Source organism: Gorilla gorilla, chromosome 20 (genome assembly GCF_029281585.2).
Source record: "Gorilla gorilla gorilla isolate KB3781 chromosome 20, NHGRI_mGorGor1-v2.1_pri, whole genome shotgun sequence".
In the NCBI taxonomy this organism is placed as follows: Eukaryota; Metazoa; Chordata; class Mammalia; order Primates; family Hominidae; genus Gorilla; species Gorilla gorilla.
Genome location: NC_073244.2, coordinates 29700201 through 29714772, shown reverse-complemented (window position 1 = coordinate 29714772; position 14572 = coordinate 29700201). Strand labels below are relative to the sequence as shown.

Genomic DNA, 14572 nt, shown 5'->3' with positions numbered 1-14572 from the left:
CTTTTTAAAATAAAAGTTAGATGTATGTAAAAACTTGAATTTCAAAGTATTGCAACAGGAGGAAGTAGCGACTATAAGATTTTTAAAGATTGCAAAGATGAGGCAGACAGTGGCTTTTTTTCCTAGGGAAAAGCAAACAAGATTAGTAAGGAGGTAGGAGGGGAATGTTTAAACAGAGGGTAATAAAATCAGATTTTGAGAATGTTTTACCCTGAAGTCAGCATGTTCTTAGGATAAACATAAAATGGGGTTGTATGGTGGCTCAGACTGAGGGTAGCTCAAAGTTCAGGAGCCTGTGGGAAGAAAATAAACTTAAGTTCAGTTTGATTAAGAAGTATTTTATGTTTACCACTGAAGACAAAGTCAGCTGATTTTTAATGAGGAAGAGGAGAAAATGCACAAAGCGTTTTTCTGGCTGTGTGATAGGTAAGAAAAGAGAGCAAAAAAATAGATACTGTCAAGGTTTCAGAGAAAAGGGAATACTTATACATTGCTGTTAACAGTGTACATTAATTCAACCATTGTAAAAAGCAGTGTGGCAATTCCTCACAGAACTAAAAACAGAATTACCATTTCACCAAGCAACCTCATCACTGGGTATATACCCAAAGAAATACAAATTATTCTCTCATAAAGACACATGCACAAGGGTGTTCACTGCAGCACTATTCACAATAGCAAAGACATGGAATCAACTTGAATGCCTATCAGTGGTAGACTGAATAAAGAAAATATGGTATGATCAGGCACAATGGCTCATGCCTATAATCCCAGCACTTTGAGAGGCCAAGGCAGGTGGATTGCCTGAGCTCAGGAGTTTGAGACCAGCCTGAGCAATATGGGAAAATCCCATCTATAAAAATGCATCTCTAAAAAAAAATACAATAAGAAAAATTAGGCATGGTGGCACACGCCTGTGGTCAGAGCTACTTGGACATCTGAGGAACAAGAGTATTGCTTGGCCCACCACGATGGCTCATGCCTGTAATCCCAGAACTTTGGGAGGCCAAGGTGGGTGGATCCCTTGAGGTCAGGAGTTCAAGACCAGCCTGGCCAACATGGTGAAACCCCGTCTCTACTAAAAATACAAAAATTAGTCGGGCGTGGTGGTGGTGGGCATCATAATGAAAAGGGTTCCCCCCCCCCACCATAAAGTGTTCTTGGAGAACACAAAAGATAGAGAATTTTATTAATCACAGCTGTTTATCATCTATGTGCTTCATCTTTTTCCACCTTTATTCTTGGTCTTATACATTTTTTTCACATGACTTTGTTGGGGTTGTACCTTTTTCTTTTCTGAGACGGAGTTTTACTCTAATTGCCCAGGCTGGAGTGTAATGGCACAATCTCGGCTCACCACAACCTCCGTCTCCCGGGTTCAAGCAATTCTCCTGCCTCCACCTCCCAAGTAGCTGGGATTACAGGCATGTGCTACCACGCCTGGCTGATTTTGTATTTTTACTAGAGACAGAGTTTCTCCATGTTGGTCAGGCTGGTCTTGAACTCCTGATCTCAGGTGATTCGCCTGTCTCAGCCTCCCGAAGTGGTGGAATTACAGAAGTGAGCTGGCGCGCCTGTCCCGGGTTGTATCTTTTATGTGAAAATGGTAAATATGACTACAGTGTTCCACTGAGTTCTGTGAGTAGCTCTAACAAATTAGTAAATTTCAGTAACATTATGGGAGTCCCCAGTTTCTAAACAGTATCTCAGAAGCATAGATGGGCTTATAGAGTTTGTGACTGGCATCTGCAGTGAGGACAATGTTGTGGGATTGAGCCCTGAATCAAGGTCTGTGCTGACTCTTGGTGGTGTCAGAATTGAAGTTTTAGACAATAAGTTGGTGTTGGAGAATTGCTTGGTGTTTAGCAAACTCTACAGATTTGGTGCCAGAAGAAAGATACCACAGACTCCTGGATTAGAATAAACCTCTGGGTGTCCAGGAATGAGAGGCTGTGCTCTCTACACAGGCTGTCACACTGTCCCTTGTTCTGTGATTCCGGCTCCCCTTCCAGGGTGACAGAGGACCTAAAAATTAGAGGAAAGGAGCTCTGATGGCAGATCCCCTTTTGCCACAGCCACCACCACAAGATTTTCACCCACTCACTAACATACCCACTAGACATTAATGTGTCCACACCTCTCCCAGGACAGGGAACCACACTCAGGAATTTTACTACAGCATTTTTGATCCTAGTGTTTTTTTTTTTTGCCAAAAACTTACAGAAGTATCTCCAAGTCTTCTGGCATATTCCCACCTCCAGACATTGAATCTGCAGCAGCAGCCTGTTTTGTCCACCAGCCTGGGGTTCTGGACCACCTGTTTATAAACTCATCTGCCTGCATGGACCCAGAAATAAATCAGAGTACAGCCCCACCTGGGCCACTATCTGTAGCACAAACCAGTCCTTCTACCTGGAGTGTACTCTTCCCTACCCAGGGAGTTTTTTTTTTTAAGCTTCTATTTTTGGTTTAGGGGTACACATGCAGGTTTGTTATACAGCTAAAATTGTGTCATGGTGGTTTTGTGTATAGATTATTTTGTAACTAAGGTACTAAGTATAGCACCAAAGAGGTATTTTTTCTGACCCTGTTTCTCCTGCCACCCTCCACCCTCAAGTAGGCGTCAGTGTCTGTTGTTCCCCTCTGTGTTCATGTTTTTATTATTTAGCTCTTACTTATAAATAACCTGCATTTGGTTTTCCATTTACGCATTAGTTTTCTTTCTTTCTTTCTTTCTTTTTTTTTAAAGATGGTTTCACTCTTGTCACCCAGGCTGGAGTGCAATGGCGTGATCTTTGGTCACTGCAACCTCCACCTCCTGGGTTCAAGCAATTCTCCATCCCCAGCCTCCCAAGTAGCTTGGGATTACAGGTGCCCACCACCATGCCTGGCTAATTTTTGTATTTTTTAGTAGAGATGGGGTTTCACCATAATGGCCAGGCTGGTCTCCAACTCCTGACCTCAGGTGATTTGCCTGCCTTGGCCTCCCAAAGTGCTGGGATTACAGGCGTGAGCCACTGCGTTTGGCCTCCGCATTGGTTTTCCAAGAATAATGGTCTCCAGCTTCATGTTGCTATAAAGGGCATAATCTTGTTTTTTTCTGTACCAGTTCCATGTTACTTTGTTTACTGTAGCTCTGTAGTATAATTTGAAAACAGGTAATGTAATGCCTTCAGTTTTGTTGTTTTGCTTACGTTTACTTTGGCTATTCAGTCTCTGTTGTGGTTTTATATGAATTTTACAATTTGGTTTTATATGAATTATACAAAAACAATGTTTTTGGTTATTGTTTTCTGTTTGTTTTTTATGACCACACGGTATTCCATGATGTTTATGTATCACATTTTTTTATTATATATTTTATTTTATTTTAGAGACAGGGTCTCACTCTGTTGCCCAGGCTGAAGTACGGTGGCATAATCTTGGCTCACTGCAACCTCCGCCTCTCGGGTTCCAGCAATTCTGCCTCAGCCTCCTGAGTAGCTGTGATTACAGGTGTGCGCCACCACGCCCTGCTAATTTTTGTAGTTTTAGTAGAGACGGGGTTTCACCATGTTGACCAGGCTGGTGTGGAACTCCTGACCTTAAGTGATCTGCCCACCTCTGCCTCCCAAAGTGCTGGGATTACAGGCATGAGCCACTGAGCCTGGCCTTCTTTTTTTTTTTTTTTTTTTTTTTTTGAGATAGTCTCACTCTTGTTGTCTAGAATGAAGTGCAATAGTGCCATCTCAGCTCACTGCAACCTCTGCCTCCCGGGTTTAAGCGATTATCCTGTCTCAGCCTCCCGAGTAGCTGGGAGTACAGATGCCCACCACCACCATGCCCGACTAATTTTTGTATTTTTAGAAGAGATGGGGTTTCACCATGTTGGCCAGGCTAGTCTTGAACTCCTGACCTCAGGTGATACACCCACCTTGGCCTCCCAAAGTTCTGGGATTACAGGCATGAGCCATCGTGGTGGGCCAAGCAATACTCTTGTTCCTCAGCCTTCCAAGTAGCTGGGGCCACAGGTGTGTGCCACCATGCCTAACTAATTTTTCTTATTGTATTTTTTTTAGAGATGCATTTTTATAGATGGGATTTTCCCATGTTGTGCAGGCTGGTCTCAAACTCCTGAGCTCAGGCAATCCACCTGCCTTGGCCTCTCAAAGTGCTGGGATTATAGGCATGAGCCATTGTGCCTGATCATACCATATTTTCTTTATTCAGTCTACCATTGATAGGCATTCAAGTTGATTCCATGTCTTTGCTATTGTGAATAGTGCTGCAGTGAACACCCTTGTGCATGTGTCTTTATGAGAGAATAATTTGTATTTCTTTGGGTATATACCCAGTGATGAGGTTGCTTGGTGAAATGGTAATTCTGTTTTTAGTTCTGTGAGGAATTGCCACACTGCTTTTTACAATGGTTGAATTAATGTACACTGTTAACAGCAATGTATAAGTATTCCCTTTTCTCTGAAACCTTGACAGTATCTATTTTTTTGACATTTTAATAGCTGTTCTCACTGGTGTGGATGGTATCTCATGGTTTTTCTTGGCATTTCTCTAATGATTATTGATGAGCATTTTATTGCATGCTTGTTAGCCAAATGTTTGTCTTCTTTCGAAAAGCATCTTTTTCATGTTTCTTGTCTACTTTTTAATGAGGTATTTTTTTTCTTGTAAACTTGTTTAAGTTCCTTATGGATTCTGGATATTAGACTTTTGTCAGAAGCATAGTTTGCAAATATTTTCTATTATTCCGTAGGTTGTCTGTTTACTGTGTTGATAGTTTCCTTTTCTTTGAAGGAGATTTTTAGTTTAATTAGGTCCAATTTGTCAATTTTTACTTTTGTTGTAATTGCTTTTGGTATTTTCATCATGAAATCTCTGCCAGTTTCTGTGTCTAGAATGGTATTTCTTTGGTTATCTTCCAGGGTTTTTTATCATTTTAAAATTAACATTTCAGTCTTTAATTAATCTTGAGTTGATTTTTGTGTATGGTGTAATAAAGGGGTCCAGTTTTAGTCTTCTCCATAGTGCTAGCTGGTTATACCACAACCATTTATTAAATAGGGAATTCTTTCCACATTTCTATTGTTACTTTTGGTGAAGATCAGATGGTTGTAGGTGTGTGGCATTATTTCTGGGCTCCCTATTCTGTTACATTCATCTATGAGTTTGTTTCTGTACCAGTTCCATGTTGCTTTGTTTACTGTAGCTTTGCAGTATAATTTGAAAACAGGTAATGTAATGCCTTCAGCTTTGTTGTTTTGCTTATGTTTACTTTGGCTATTCAGACTCTTTTTTGGTTTTATATGAATTTTACAACAGTTTTTTTTTTCATTCTGTTAAAAATATTTTGGTCATTTTATATCGAACAGCATTAAATCTGTAAATTTTGGAGGACAGTATGATCACTTTTAGGATATTGATTTTTTCTATTTATGAGCATAAAGTTGTTTTCCATTTGTGCCATTTCTGACTTCTTTAAGCATTGTTTTGTAATTCTTATAGAGATCTTTCACCTTCCTGGTTAGCTGTATTCTTAGATATTTTATTATTTTTGCAGCAATTGTGAATGGGATTGTGTTTATGATCACATTTGGCTTGGATGTTGTTGATTCACAGGGATGCTACTAATTTTTGTCCATTTATTTTGTATCCTAAAATTATTTTTTTCAAAGGCATGTAAAAATATATTTTTACTTTAAAAATAACTTAGTTACAGTAGTACTTTGCCTGTATCTTACCAACATGTAGCTGACAGTTAAAATTTTGCAATATAGATATAATATATAGGGATATATAAGAACTACAAGAAACTCTCCAAAACCTGTAAAGTTCAAATGTGAAAACAGAAAAGTTTTAACACTGGAGAATTCTCTACGGTGAGCCCAAGCAATATATAGAAAAGACTCTAGAAAAAAGGCTAAGGTGTTAAATATGTTTTTACTTCCTCTTGCTCAGAAAATGTTGGAGTGCTGTAAAGTTCTGTAAATTTCTAATGTGACGCGCCCAGCCCTTTGTAGCTAGTGCCAATCCTGGCCAAGCTAGATTTCTTGTGTGTCTGCAAACAATATGTGAGCCAAACATCACCAATGCCTGCTGAAAATGGGTTCTGACTGATGGATTTCCTCGTTTTGCCAAGACAGGATTTTTTTTTTTCTAAATTGTTTTTGCAAACAAGCTATAACAGGTAAAAAATGCTTTATAAGAATATTATTTTAGAAAAGCCATCACAAAACTGCAAATACAGCTTCAGAAGCCCTTCTGTTCAACTGCAGTTAGTTTAGTTTGTTTTTGTACCTTCTACCCCAAAGGAAATAAGTTGGCATCCTGTTACTTATTTTTTTCCATGACATTCAGCCCCTCATCCAAAAGTGAGGGCCCAACATCAAGCTGCAGGGGGAGGAGGGAACCTGTAAGATCAGAGAGGGACTCCTCTGACTTAGTCTTTCCCTTGATGAGCTTGCATGACGCGGGATGGTGAAACATGTCTTTGGCTGGCCATTCGGGGTACTGTTCGGACAGGTTGGAGGAGTGGCTGTCCCTGCCCTGTCTGGACTGAGATGCGGAACCGCTGGAGCCCCATGAGGTGTCTCCCTGGTGGACTGTCCCGTTCTCCAACAGACTGCTTTTCTCCTGACCTTTTTCCTCCATGACGGGCTCGCAGCTAAGCCTTGGCAACTTTGCTGGCCGAAAGGACTCCTGTTTGGAATTAAAGTTCACCGGTGACAATAAGAGCAACATGAGAGCTTGGGACCCTCCAGTGATCGTGAGGGAGATGGTATTTTTGACCACTGAGGAGGGTGTTTCTGTGAACACAGTCTGAGGTGCTGTTGGCCCGGAAGAACTTACTATGCCCGGGGAGCTGACCCAGGTGTGCTTTCTCCTAGTTTCCAGGTAAAAGCTCATTGTTCCCTTGAAGAAAGGAAATATCTCCAAAGACGTCATGCTTGGCCCTCTTTGCCGATTTGAATGGTATGGCAAAAGTCTCCAAGAGGGGGACTGATGATATCGGGAGACAGAATGTGTCAGTTTAAATTTCTTTCCTTTCTTGTTATTGGCTGCTTTCAGGTAAATTGGGGCCTTGGCTGGCATTTTGGAATTTGAGAATGTCTGTTTTGCAAGCGGAAGAAAGGGCAACTTTTTTCACAGATGGTATATGTTTCTGAAGAATCTTTTTCGTTAGGAACTGTCACATTTTTCTCAAGTGGCTTCAGAAGTGGCTCTAGCTGTGCGCGGTTCCGGCGTGGTGGGCGGTGACCTGCAGGGAAGCGAGGCCACCTGAGTGCACTGCCCTGGCCAGGCTGCAGCTCCCCAGGTCCCTTGCAGCCCGGGATTGGTTGGGCGCGGAGGGCTGTATCCTGAAATTATACTGAAGTTATTTGTAAGTTTAAAGAGCTATTCTGCCAAGTCTCTACGGTTTTCCTGATGTGGAAACCTGTTGTCTGCAAACAGGGATAGTTTGACCTCCTCTGTTCCTGTTTAAATGCCTTTAATTTTAATTTTAATTTTTTTTTAGATGGAGTTTTGCTTTGTCGCCCAGGCTGGAGGGTAGTGGCACGATCTCGCTAACTGCAACCTCTGCCTCCTAGGTTCAAGCGATTCTCCTGTCTCAGTCTCGTGAGTAGCTGAAATTACAGGCACGTGACACCATGCTCGGCTAATTTTTGTATTTTTAGTAGAGACAGGGTTTCACCATGTTGGTCAGGCTAGTCTCGAACTCCTGACCTCGTGATCCACCCGCCTTGGCCTCCCAGAGTGCTGGGATTACAGGTGTGAGCCACTGCATCCAGCCAAATGCCTTTTATTTTTATCTTTTGCCTGATTGCTCTGACCAGGACTTCCAATTTTATGTTGAATAGTAGTGTTAAGAGAAGGCATCTTTTGCCTTTTGCCAGTTTTCAAGGAGGAATATTTCAAGCTTTTTTTTTTCTTTTTGAGATAGTCTCCCTTTGTCTCTCATGCTGGAGTGCAGGGGCACAATCTCGGCCAACTGCAGCCTCTGCCTTCTGGGTTCAAGCGATTCTCCTTCCTCGGCCTCTTGAGTAGCTGGGATTACAGGCGCCCGCCACCACACCTGGCTAATTTTTGCATTTTTAGTAGAGATGGGGTTTTGCTATGTCAGCCAGGTTGATCTCAAACTCCTGACCTCAGGCGATCCACCTGCCTTGGCCTGCCAAATTGCTGAAATTACAGGACTGAACCACTGTACCCATCCGCTTCCAGGTTTTGTTTATTCAGTATATTGGGGCTGAGGGTTTGTCATAGATAACTTATTTTAAAGCATGTACCTTCAATGCCTAGGTTGTTGAGGATTTTTAACATGAAAGATGTTAAAATTTACCAAAAGCTTTTTCTGCATCTACTGAGGTAATCTTGTGGTTCCTGTCTTTAGTAGTTCTTTTTATGTGATGAATCACATTTATTAATTTGTGTATGTTGAACCAACCTTGCATTCCCAAAATAAATTCTACTTGCTCATAGTGGGTTAGCTTTTGGATATGCTGCTGGATTTTGTCGAAGATTTTTGTATCAGTGTTCAAAGATACTGGCCTGAATTTTATTGGTTTGTTTTATCTCTGCCAGGTTTTGGTATCAGAATAATGCTGTTCTTATATAATGAGTTGGAGAGAAGTTACTTTTTCTTAATTTCTTAAAATAGTTTTAGTAGAAATAATACCAGCACTTTTTTGTACGTCTGGTCCACCTGTGAATGTCTGGTCCTTGGCTTTATTTGGTTGGTAGGCTATTTATTACAGTTCAGTTTTTGAGCTTCTTGTTCATCTGTTTAGGGCTTTGATTTCTTTTTTGTTCATTCTTGGAAGGATGTATTCCTTAATAATTTTTTTCATTTTTTCTAGATTTTCTTGTTTGTGTGCACAGAGGTGTTCATAATAGACTTCAAGATATTTTTGTGGGGTCAGTGGTAATATCTCTGTGTGTTTGGTTTGTATAATTTTGAGATTTTTGAATTTCTTGAGGATTTTTTTATTTCTGATTGTGTGGTCAGTATGTGCTACGTGGCGATGAGAAGAATGTATGTTATGTTATTTTTAGATGAAGAGTTCTGTAGATACCTATTAGGAATATTTGGTCAAGTGTTGAGTTTAGGTTCTCATATTTTGTTAATTTTCTTCTTCAATTATCTGTCTATTAGTGCCTGTGGGATGTTGTAATCTCCCACTATTATTGTGTCTGAATCTAAATCTCTTCATAGGTCTCTGAGAACATGCTTTATTCATCTGAACCTATGAATTTTATGTAACACCTTTCTCTCTTCTGTTTTTTCTTCCATAAACATTCTTTCATGTGCACACAGTATGCAAAATTTAGATGTCCAGGAGTTCAAGAACATGTTTAGAGACCTGGCTGTTGTAAAAGAAAATATAAATTAGAAATAAGAGGCTTAATTAGTCTACATAAAAGTAAGAAAATATCTTACTAAAATCTCTTTTCTTATAACATTTAGATTACGTATATATTTTTATCTCCCTTTTTTTGAAATACATGTAAATCAAATAACAGCTGAATAAACCTTTTGTCATTTTTTTTTTTTTTTTTTGTCTCAGGATTGTCTTTATCTGGGACCCGAGATTAATTGCTTCGTTTTTGCTTTGGCAAAAGATTGTTCTTACAATTTTTAGTCTTTTAAAGTTGACACAGATTTGTTCAGTCTTGCTCATTCTAAAAGCACACAAAAGTTGAGCATAAAAATAGGATTAAATTTAGCAATAAAGAATTATAAAGACTAAAAGATACTGAGTAAGTTGTTTGACAGAAACCTGATTATCCATGATGATTATTTGCAGGCTAAAGTATTTATACTACAAAAGAAAAAAGAGTTCAGTTTATGGCTGGGCGCGGTGGCTCATGCTGGTAATCCCAGCACTTTGGGAGGCCAAGTCGGGCGGATCACCTGAGGTTGGGAGTTATAGACCAGCCTGACCAACATGGAGTAATCTTGTCTCTACTAAAAATACAAAATTAGCTGAGCATGGTGGCGCACACCTGTAATCCAGCTACTCGGGAGATTGAGGCAGGAGAATCACTTGAACCCAGGAGGTGGAGGTTGAGGTGAGCCGAGATCATGCCGTTGCACTCCAGCCTGGGCAATGAGAGCAAAACTTAGTCTCAAAAAAAAAAAAAAAAAAAGAGAAAGAAAAAAAGAGTTCAGTTTATAAACTGAAAAGTGGAGTGTGTTGTCATACCTTTGTTTCTATTTATTCAGTACAATTAGCATAGTAATGTATAATGTTTGTAGACAACCTGCATTCATATACATTCAATAGTATTTTCTGCAAGAGTATGAATATAAAGCCACAATATTTACTTTGAATGAATTCCTTAAATAGTTGTTTTAATATTGTGATTCATAGTTTTGAAATGTAGTTTTTCAACTGAATTATAGTTGCAGAAAATTTTTTAAAATCCTACATACATTATGAGTAGTATATTAAAATTATTCATAATTACATATTTATATCTAATATCCAAAGAAAATGTATTACCAAATCGTTACAGTAGAGATTAGTCTGATATGCTTATTAATTTAACCAATAGGGATAGTTATAGGTAAGTATAATTTTAGTGGCTTTCATTTCAGAAATTGGAATGCTGCTATTACAGGACAAATAAAGGCAGGTGATTTGGCCACCCCAAAACTGTATAGCTGTTTAGTTAGTTATGTTGCAGGCTCACATATATTCCATTATATTAACACAGTCAGGTTTTAATTTTTTTATCAAAAAGTGCTGGTGGTAGTTGTCAGATATATTTCTATATAGATTCCACATTTAGTGGGCAGCAGATTAGAGAGCAGCAGAGATAGAAAAAAAATCTTCTAAAATTCTGCTGATAATGTGCCCTTTCTTCATAACACTCATGTTTCTCATGCTGTGAGTAGCTATGCACTTTGGATATTTAGAGAGAAATTATTTTTAGAGGAATATTTTCTGGCTGACTTGATCAATCTTATATGTAATCTCAGTTTTGTCTTAAGACGCTTTTAACTTGTTTTTTTCTCTCAATATAATCTTTCTCGGAATGAGAGCTGTTTTTCTTTCTAATGCTTTGTGTATCTGTTTTAGAAACCCTATTAGTATCCCATAATGTCTGTGAAAGACGTGGGCTGTCACAGTGAGAACTCTTAGAGCTATCTCTATCTGGATGCATGCTGGAAACCCAGCAGTATATTTTCCATGTCACCATTATAAATAGAAACTGTGGCTTAGATAATGCTCGCATTCCCATTATTGTGAAGGTGCAATTCTACCCGGGAGGCCTGCAAGCTCTCCTTCTGCAGCTCAGGCTTCACTCTTTTTTTTTTTTTTTTTTTTTGAGACGGATTTTCCCCCCTTGCCCAGGTCAGAGTGCAATGGTGCAATCTCGCGATCTCAGCTCGCTGCAACCTCCGCCTTCTGGGCTCAAGGGATTCTCCTTCCTCAGCCTCCTGAGTGCTTGGATTACAGGTGCCCACCACCATGCCCAGCAAATTTTTTATTTTTATTTTTAGTGGAGATGGGGCTTCACCATGTTGACCAGGCTGCTCTTGAACTCCTGACCTCATGATCTGCCCACCTCAGCCTCCTAAAGTGCTGGGATTACAGGCATGAGCCACCGCACCCGGCCAGACTTCACTCTTTGATGTGACACTAAAGTGCTGCTGTGGCAATTGTCGTTCATCTAAGATGTGAGCTGCCAGCTGTGAGCCCTGTGCTGTGGGCTGTACCACAGTGGCAGATAGTAGGAAACAAAAGAGGACACTGGCCACCAGGAGAGGGGAAGCAGGAGTGCACTAGTCAAGTCCTCAGGGAGTAGAGAGCCAGTGCTTTAAAATGCAAGTAGCCAAAAAGATAGCACCCTATTCAACCACTTTTGTAGAAGAGTGAAAGTCTACCTTAAGCAGGCACCTGGCTTCAAGTTGCAAAACTACCTTCTGCCATGAAGATGTGAAAAGCTTATTTTGTCATTGAATATAACCAATTAGCATACATGGATGACCTCCCCAATGACCAGGTGAATTTAGGATGAACTACCTATGACATGGCGCTGTAAATTCTTCTACTTGTGAACTAATTACGGTAACCGTCTTTATTTCTTTTCAATCTCTTAAGCAGATGGATTGTAATGCATGTGACATTCAGACTTAATTGTGTAATGAGACAGTTTTCTTTCTGTTCTATTACTGTGGTTTCTCTGGTGCTGAAGAGAATTAATAAAAATTATATTTCCCAAACACTGTGTAGAATTACCAGACATAATATAAACACATAAGGTGCCAACCAAGCTCTACTCTAGAGGGGACTTTCCCTCTCAGGCTTCCAGTCAACTCGCAGTTATGCTGTAAAATGTGTGCTGTCACCTAAATATGCAGGCAGAATTGTGTCTCTGCCTATTTGGTAGTTTCATTTTCTATTTAGAATCAGCCTGAGTCTCTCTTGCTGGCTTATTATTGGACCATCAGCCCAGGGTCACTGGAAATGCTCTCACAGTCACCTAGGTATCTTTGAGACATTTGAGAATCTCCAGAACAGAATTGTGTCAGGCTGACTAGAGTGGTTAATTTTGCTTCTATCTTAGTGTAAAAGAAATGAGTCATCCTGTGTTTGCTCCTCCCCTCATACAAGAGATGTCTTTGGTTGGTACCCAGGTGAGAGTTTCTCTAGTTCCCTGGTACTTGAGTGAAAAATGATGAGGAGGTCTGGAGACTCAAACAAATAAACTAATTGCTTCCAATTCATATAGTCATTAGAAAAATAGATGAAGCAGTCATGGTCCCTACCATGCAAGAACTTTTAGTCTAGACTAGCAACTGGATAAGTGGTTTAATTATGCATCAAAAGGTTGGGTACAATAAATAGATGTGTGCAAAAATATGGGCTTTATTTGGGCCATTTTCTTTATATTTTTGTGACTTGTGATGTCTACACTTGAACATATATTAATAAACAAAAAAGTTATTATTTGTATTTTTTATGCCCTGCTAAGAATACTTATTTATCATCTAAAAAATTATTCTAGAAAACCTTAAGGGATTTGTTTAAATTGCTTATTAGTATGTGATATAAAATTGAAAGGGCAGTGGGGCTAAAAAAGATTAAAATTACACAAACTCTGAGATTTAAGTTTCTGTTTTTGTTTTTGTTTTTTAGCTAAGTTTAAAAAAAGAAACGGAACTGAAAATACTCCCCAGTGGCATAAAGAACAGAATTTTACATCAACTCTACACCCTGCTTCAGCCCTGTTTAGATTCACCCTTTTTGAAGGCCTTATTTAAGTCTTGCCCTACCCTGGAGTTTTGCCTCGCAGAACTAACTAGAAGAGATCAGAGTTTTGGGTGATGAATCTTGTTGCCTTTTTAGAGTTGGTGCTCACAATTTTCTGAAACCCAATAGCAGATAAATGGAAAAATAACATGTATTATAGGGTCTTAATTTAATAATTTTATATTAAAACCAGTGTTTACAGAGACATTCCATTTAGCAACTTGTTTTCTGTTCCTGCAGATACAGTAGTTGATTCACAAGTCACAAAATAGTAAATATAAACATAATAATTCATCTAAATTACATTACACTCTATCTGTATCCCTCTCATCTGTCTATATTTAGATTTTATTCTATGCATTTTTTAAAAAAAAATTAGTGACAGAAAAACAGAAGAAGAAATAAAAATGCTGGATCCTTATTCTAAATCCTTGGGATTATTCAACACTTAGTATCAACTCACAGGGTGTTATTAGAATTAAATCAAATAATGAATTGTCACAGTGCTCTGTAACATCCTGTTGATTACATAGTACCTGCTTAATAAACATTGCATTAGTACATATGCACATGTTGTTTTCCAAATGCAGACTTACTCAGAAATTGCTGTTTTCTGTTTTCTTTGTGAACTTTAAAGAGCCAGCAAGTAGTATACTTTAAGATAGAGAATGGTTGTCTTCATTTGTATCAGAAGTATTTGTGTTGTGACAGGAGTGCTGAGTGTAAGGGACTCTGTGCTGTGCCTCATTTTTCTAACAAATGCTAATAATGAGACCAGAGAGAGTGACATCAGCACTGACAGGGGACTTGTTTAGAACACCCATTTATGGACCATTTCCAAACCTGCAGAATCACATTACATAGAGTGGGGCCAAGTTTACCAAGTGATTTATAAGCTAATTAAAGCTTGAGCGGCAATGCTTAGGTAAGTGGTTATAAGCTCAGGCTTCTAATTAGAAGCACATGGCCAATTCACAGAACTCTCTTGTGCCCTTTTCACAGTTTCTGTTTAATGTTCTGAAGATAGCATCTATTTGTTTTAATTAAGTGTCTCCTGTGACTCTAAGGTGCCAGAATCAAGTATGAGAAGTTTAAGATACATTCATGAGAGTTAAGTTCCACCTTTGCACTGAAGGGTGGTCCAGGAACCTGTTCTATTTGGATTTGGTAAGGACAGGACAGTGTGGCCAATATTTGTATTACTGTAGCAGAAATTGCTGATGTCCGTAGCAGGGGAGGGCACCTGAGGACAAAAAAAAAAAGAGAAACTTATATTTTTATCTCTGTGGAGCAGCTCATTGTTCTGAATCTTTTCT

The 14572-nt window shown here is 39.2% G+C and overlaps 1 protein-coding gene, 1 long non-coding RNA gene and 1 pseudogene across 7 annotated transcripts in view; 1 reads left to right on the top strand and 2 right to left on the bottom strand.

Moving 5' to 3' along the window:
* ZNF91 (zinc finger protein 91) overlaps positions 1-14572 on the top strand; it is a 167732-nt gene that overhangs the window by 100067 nt on the left and 53093 nt on the right. The window lies entirely within an intron of this gene.
* LOC101124726 (cdc42 effector protein 3-like) lies at positions 6325-7155 on the bottom strand (annotated as a pseudogene).
* LOC115931586 (uncharacterized) overlaps positions 11098-14572 on the bottom strand; it is a 35895-nt gene continuing 32420 nt past the window's right edge. Inside the window, exon 4 of the long non-coding RNA XR_004068046.3 lies at positions 11098-14499. This is a non-coding gene — a long non-coding RNA (uncharacterized lncRNA). The remainder of the gene's footprint in view (positions 14500-14572) is intronic.